This window comes from Lolium rigidum, chromosome 4 (assembly GCF_022539505.1).
Source record: "Lolium rigidum isolate FL_2022 chromosome 4, APGP_CSIRO_Lrig_0.1, whole genome shotgun sequence".
Classification (NCBI taxonomy): Eukaryota; Viridiplantae; Streptophyta; class Magnoliopsida; order Poales; family Poaceae; genus Lolium; species Lolium rigidum.
Genome location: NC_061511.1, coordinates 91,736,854 through 91,744,220, shown reverse-complemented (window position 1 = coordinate 91,744,220; position 7,367 = coordinate 91,736,854).

Below are 7,367 nucleotides of genomic sequence, written 5' to 3'. Positions count from 1 at the left end.
ATCCCTCCCGCATCGATATACCAACGGGGGTTTAGGTTTCTGTCACTCCGGCAACCCCGCAATTGGCAAACGAGTACAAGATGCATTCCCCTAGGGCCATAAATGGTGAAGTGTCGTGTAGTCGACGTTCACACGACACCACTAGAAGAATAACACCACAACATAAATATCATAACATTGAATATTACTCAACCATAGTTCACTACTAACAATTAGACTTCACCCATGTCCTCAAGAACTAAACGAACTACTCACGAGACATCATATGGAACATGATCGGAGGTGATATGATGATGAATAACAATCTGAACATAGACCTTGGTTCAATGGTTTCACTCAATAGCATCAACAACAAGTAGAAATCAAGTATCGGGAGAGTTTCCCCTATCAAACAATCAAGATCAAACCCAAATTGCTACAGCGGTGACGATGTCCAGCGGTGGAGATGGCGGTGATGATGGTGGAGATGATGATGACGGTGATGGAGATGATGTCCAGCTCGATGGCGGTGACGATGGCGTCGATTTCCCCTCCGGGAGGGAATTTCCCCGGCGGATTCCTCGCCCGCCGGAGAGCTCTTTCTCTCTCGGTGTTCTCCGCCCCGCGAGGCGGCCGTAACCCTTCGTGAGGATTACTCCGTGGCTTAGGTCTTCGGGACGAAGGGTTTCGCGAAGAAAAGGAGGCGAAAGAGGCCGAGGGGGCCCCACACCACATGGTGGCGCGGCCGAGCCATGGGCCGCGCCACCCTATGGTGTGGGCCCACCCCGGGTCCAGCTGGCTCCCCTTCCGGCTTCCTCCGTCATCCGGAAAAATAGGATTTTTGGTAAAACTTCCTTCCACAGTTGATCTTCCGAAATATTGCATCCCGACGGTGCTTTTTCCAGCAGAATCCCGGCTCCGTGCTCGATCTCCAAATAATCATGAAACATGCAAAATAGATGAAATAACATAAGTATTGTGTCCCAATATGAAATATATCAATGAATAACAAGCAAATTATGATATAAAATAGTGATGCAAATTGGACGTATCAACTCCCCCAAGCTTAGACTTCGCTTGTCCCCAAGCGAAACTGAACTCTGTAAACAGGTCCACATGTTTATGGAGTGAAGAGTCGATAAATAGAATACGGACAAGAAGCATCATATTCATTCACACAAGACATTATAGTAAACAACTTCCTCATATAACTCAACTTGAAACAAGTATAAGGTAATCACAAATAAAGATGCATAAGAAATCATAATTGGTGATGGCAAACTTTGTTCTTGGTCAGAGAACAGTTAACAGATTATACTTTATCTATTGAGCAGCGCTCTCATATTAAAAACTTATGGTAAACTTGCATACTCAATCTTATTAATCATTGATGACTTTCAAAACTATATTCATTCAGGTAAAACTTGTACTAAACAAGAAAGAGTAAAGACATGATGAAGCAAATCACAATATAATGGTTTGATCACAACAACTCAAATGCTTGCTTGAGATGGAGGGAAATAGGTTTACTGACTCAACATAAAGTAAAAGACAAGCCCTTCGCAGAGGGAAGCATGGATTAAATCATGTGCTAGAGCTTTTTCAGTTTTGAAATCATATAAAGAGAATAAAGGTAAAGTTTTGAGAGGTGTTTGTTGTTGTCAACGACTGGTAGCGGGTACTCTAACCCCCTTGCCAAACAGACCTCCAAAGAGCGGCTCCCATGAAGGACGTTATCTCTACCAGCAAGGTAGATCATCCCTCGTCTCTTTTGTTTACACATGTATTTTAGTTTATTTAAGGATGACACTCCCCCAACCTTTGCTTACACAAGCCATGGCTAACCGAATCCTCGGGTGCCTTCCAACAATCTCATACCATGGAGGAGTGTCTATTGCAAAATTAAGTTGCTTACTGATGAATCAGGGCAAAACATGTGAAGAGAATTATTAATGAAAGTTAATTAATTGGGGCTGGGAACCCCGTTGCCAGCTCTTATTGCAAAATTATAGGATAAGTGGATGAAGCCACTAGTCCTTTAGTGGAGGCTGCCTAACAAGACCGAAAGATAAAAACCACATACTTCCTCATGAGCTATAAAACATTGACACAAATAAGAAGTAATAAGTTTTGAATTGTTTAAAGGTAGCACATGAAGTATTTACTTGGAATGGCAGACAATACCATGCAGTAGGTAGGTATGGTGGACACAAATGGCATAGGTTTGGGTTCAAGTTTGGATGCACGAGAAGTATTCCCTCTCAAGACAGGTCTTTGGCTAGCAAGGTTAATTAGCAAGCATAAGAGTTGAGGGAAACAAACAAATATACATGTGATAGAAACAATCATGCATCTTACTTGTAAGCACAAACAGTTTTAACTTTTAAAATACTAAGCTAAGAACTGATAAGAAAGATAATAACATCTTCTACATTTGTTTCCTCTATTCCTCTAAAACTCAAAGTATTGTTGCTATTGACCATTGCTAAGTTTGCCAAAACCAAATAGATTAACTCAATGCTCCCAAAGTGGTACCAATACTAAAATCAAGATCAATCATATAGTAGAAATTGCAAACTAAAATAAGGTGTGCAATATGTAAATGATAAGACTTCTCATTAATATTCCATAACGATAACTCACACCAAGGGATACATAGACAAACTAAAGGAGAGATACTTCCACACTGCAACCCATCTCATACGATAACTTCCCTACTCATGATATGATACTACTTGATAGTAAAAAGTAAAAGGTAATGATAATGTGATACCGCGGCACTCCCCCAAGCTTGGAACAAACCAAGGGGATGCCAATACCGATGATGGATTACTCCTTTGGTGATGGTGGTGATGAATCCCTCATGCGCTTCTTACAAAACTCCTTCAACTTCAGTTTCTCAGCTTGGCAATTCTGCACTAAGACTCGAAGAGATTCATTGTTATCCGAAGTTGGCGGTGATGACCTTGTGATGTGAATCGAATGGTATTCCAAGCATTCTTCTGAGGCGACAATTCTCCTCCCGGAGTATCTCCACTTCTCTTCTTAGAGCCCGATATTGATCACAAAACTCATCGGTAGTCCGTAGAACTTCTTCCAAAGACAGGGAAAGAGTCGAGGCCAAGAGCAGGTGGTAAAGGTCCCTGCAAGTTATGAGAAAAAGAACGTCGAGTGTCAACAGATCCCACCAAGATTTGCTTGCTCCCAACGGCTTGCTGCTCTTGTCTTGATGGCACCTTCTTCACTTCTTCCTCCGAAAGCCCCTTGCCCTTGTTGTCGGAGGCCATGGTGCTCCTAGACTGAAAACAGTATCCCGCGAAACAACTCGAAACAAAACACGTCGAGAAAACGATATACGGACCTCCAGGGGTCCGGGGATTTTATAATAAAAATTTTCGAACAAACGGAAAGTACCGAGTCGAACCAGTAGTCGAAAGGGGCAACGAGGCGGCCGGACCATAGGTCGGCGCGGGCCCGATGTCAGCCGCGCCGGCCTATGGTGGCACGCCCTCGTGCGTCCTTTCCACTCCGTTTTGAACTCGTAATTTTTCATATTTTCCATAAACAACAAAAATAATGTTCGGAAAGTAAATCGCGAACTTTTCATTACCAAGCATCGTTACCTATTCAAAGTCGAGTTCTGGCGGACTGTCAATTTGTCCTTTGATGAAAGCCTCCGGTGTTTCCACTCGAATAATATCAACATCAATATTATAAGAATCACCTGAGATATAATGCTTGAGTCTTTGTCCATTCACCACTTGCGTAGCATTGCCTTGGAGAGAGCTAATTTTAATTGCTCCTGAACGATACACCTCCTCAACAACATATGGTCCTTCCCATTTCGAGAGTAATTTCCCTGCAAAGAATCTGAGACGAGACCGATTAAATAGGACTTTATCCCCAATATTAAACTCTCTTTTGATAATCCTTCTATCATGCCATTTTTTAACTTTTTCTTTAAAGAGTTTAGCATTTTCATAAGCTTCACTTCTCCATTCATCTAGAGAACTTAATTGTAGCAACCTCTTATCACCTGCAAGTTTAGGATCTTTATTTAATTCTCTAACAGCCCGATAAGCTTTGTGTTCTAGTTCTAAAGGTAAATGACAAGCTTTTCCGTAAACCATTTTATAAGGCGACATTCCCATGGGGTTTTTATAAGCAGTTCTATAAGCCCATAGTGCTTCTTTCAATTTACTAGCCCAATTCTTTCTAGATTTATTAACAGTTTTCTGCAAGATAGATTTAATTTCTCTATTTGATAATTCTACTTGACCACTACTTTGAGGGTGATAAGCAGAAGCAATTCTATGATTAATACCATACTTAGCAAGAGTTTTTCTAAAACCTCCATGAATAAAATGAGAACCTCCATCAGTCATAATATATCTAGGTACTCCAAATCTAGGAAAAATAATATCTAAAAGCATTTTTAAAGAGGTCTCACCATCAGCACTTTTTGTAGGTATGGCTTCCACCCATTTAGTAACATAATCAACAAGCAACAAGTATATGAGTGTTACCTTTTGAAGAGGGAAAAGGTCCCATGAAGTCAAATCCCCAACAATCAAACGGTTCAATAACAAGAGTATAATTCATAGGCATTTCATTGCGTCCTGGAGATATTACCAACCCTTTGACATTCATCACAAGATAAAATAAACTTCCTTGCATCTTTGAAGAGAGTTGGCCAATAAAAACCTGATTGTAGAACCTTTGCGCGGTTCTATCTCCGGCGTGATGTCCTCCATAAGCACCGCCATGACATTTACTCAATATCTCTTGTTGTTCATATTCGGGAACACACCTTCGCAGAATACCATCCACTCCTTCTTTATATAACTGTGGGTCATCCCAGAAATAATGCCTCAAGTCATAAAAGAATTTCCTCCTCTCGCTGAGCTGAAAAGGTTGCGAGGCAAGTACTTGGAAACAATAAAGTTAGCAAAATCAAGCATACCAAGGACTGTCTCGCGAGCTCACCTTTATTACAGCCAATTGTTCATTTGGAAAACTATCATTAACAGGAACAGGATCATAAGCAATATTTTCCAATCTAGACAAATTATCAGCAACAGGATTATCAGCACCTTTCCTATCTACAATATGTAAATCAAATTCTTGCAAAAGAAGCACCCATCTAATAAGCCTCGGCTTAGCGGGAGTGGTGTTTTGGAACATGGGTGCATATGCTCCCTATATTTTGAAATGCATCTTATGTACATTTTAAATTTCAAGAAAATTGAAACAAAAAATTTGTACGTACATCTTCACGTGCTACGCGCTCGCAAAGTCGTTTCATAAAAAATCGACTTATCATGTGATGTGTGTAAAAAAGACAAAATTCAGTGCTAAAAATAATGCTTTTCACAAGATAAAGTTTCTTCTTTGTACATAGACCACAAAAAATATTGGTTTTTCGTGAAACTTAGCGAATGCACATACATTATGGAGATGTACATGTAGATTTTTTCATCCAAATTTTTTGACATTTCGAAATATTTTTTTTTTGGTAGAGGGAGCATACGCACCCGGGAGCCGAATTGAATTTCCGCGGCTTAGCATCTTTCTTTGTCATAAGGTATCTAATTGCAGCATGATCAGTATGAATTGTAACTTTTGAATCAACAATATAAGATCTAAATTTATCACAAGCAAAGACTACAGCTAACAATTCTTTTTCAGTAGTAGCATAATTTCTTTGAGCAAGCATCAAGAGTCTTGCTAGCATAATGAATAACATTTAATTTTTTATCTACTCGCTGTCCAAGAACAAGCGCCTACAAAGCAAAATCACTAGCATCACACATAATTTCAAAAGGTAAATTCCAATCAGGAGGTTCAACTATAGGAGCAGCTTGTTAAGGCTTTCTTTAGAGTTTCAAAAGCTTCCTTACAATCATCATCAAAAACAAAAGGTACATCTTTTTGAAGAAGATTAGTAAGAGGCTTTGAAATCTTGGAGAAATCTTTAATAAATCTCCTATAAAACCCAAGCATGACCAAGAACACTACGAATACCTTTAACATCCCTTGGATAGGGCATCTTCTCAATAGCTTCAACTTTAGCTCTATCAACTTCAATACCTCTCTCGTAAATTTTATGTCCCAATACAATTCCTTCATTAACCATAAAGTGGCATTTCTCCCAATTAAGAACAAGGTTAGTTTCTTCACATCTCTCGCAAAACTTTATCAAGGTTTCGCAAGCAACTATCAAAAGAATTCCCATAGACGTAAAAATCATCCATGAATACTTCCACAATACTCTCACAAAAGCCATGAAAAATAGCAGACATGCATCTTTGAAAAGTAGCAGGAGCATTACATAAACCAAAAGGCATACGCCTATAAGCATAAGTTCCATAGGGACAAGTAAAAGTGGTTTTCTCTTGATCTTTAGCTTTAACAACGAATTTGCGAAAACCCGTAATAACCATCAAGAAAACAAAAATGAGTATTTTTAGATAACCTTTCTAGCATCTGATCAATAAATGGCAAAGGGTAATGATCTTTCTTAGTAACTTTATTAACTTTTCGATAATCAATGCACATTCTATACCCTACAACTACTCTTTGAGGTATGAGCTCATCATTATCATTAGGCACAACAGCCATTCCTCCTTTCTTAGGAACACAATGCACAGGACTAACCCATCTACTATCAGCAATAGGATATATAATACCAGCTTCAAGAAGTCGTAATACCTCATTTCTTACCACATCCTTCATCTTGGGAATTAGACGACGCCGAGGTTCAACAACAAGCTTCGCATCATCTTCCATATTAATGGCGTGTTGGCAAATAGAGGGAGAAATCCTCTTCAAGTCATCAAGAGTATAGCCAATAGCACCTCGGTGTTTCTTCAATATTTGCAATAATCTTTCTTCTTCAAACTCGTAAGCTTAGAACTAATAATAACAGGATATATTTTCTTATCATCAATATGAGCATATTTAAGATTATCGTGCAAAGGCTTTAAATCAAAAACAGGATCTTCCTTTGGTGGCGGTGTTGTACCCAAGTCTTCCACCTAGAAATCATGCTTGAGAATAGGTTGGCGAAGAAAAATCTCCTCAAGCTCATCTCTTTCTTTCCTAAAAACTTCACTCTCGCTATCCTCCAAATGTTGCCGCAAAGGATTATTAGGAACAAGAACAATAGATGCACACTCGCTCCATTTTAAAATCATTACTAGGCAAATCAGCTTTATAAGGAGTTTTGGTAAATTTAGAGAAGTTAAACTCATAAGACTCACCAAGCAAATTTAGTCAAAATTTTCTCTTTCTTACAATCTATAATAGCTCCACAAGTATTTAGAAAAGGTCTACCAAAAATGATAGGACAATAATCACTAGCAAACAGTAACCAAGTACCAAAAAGT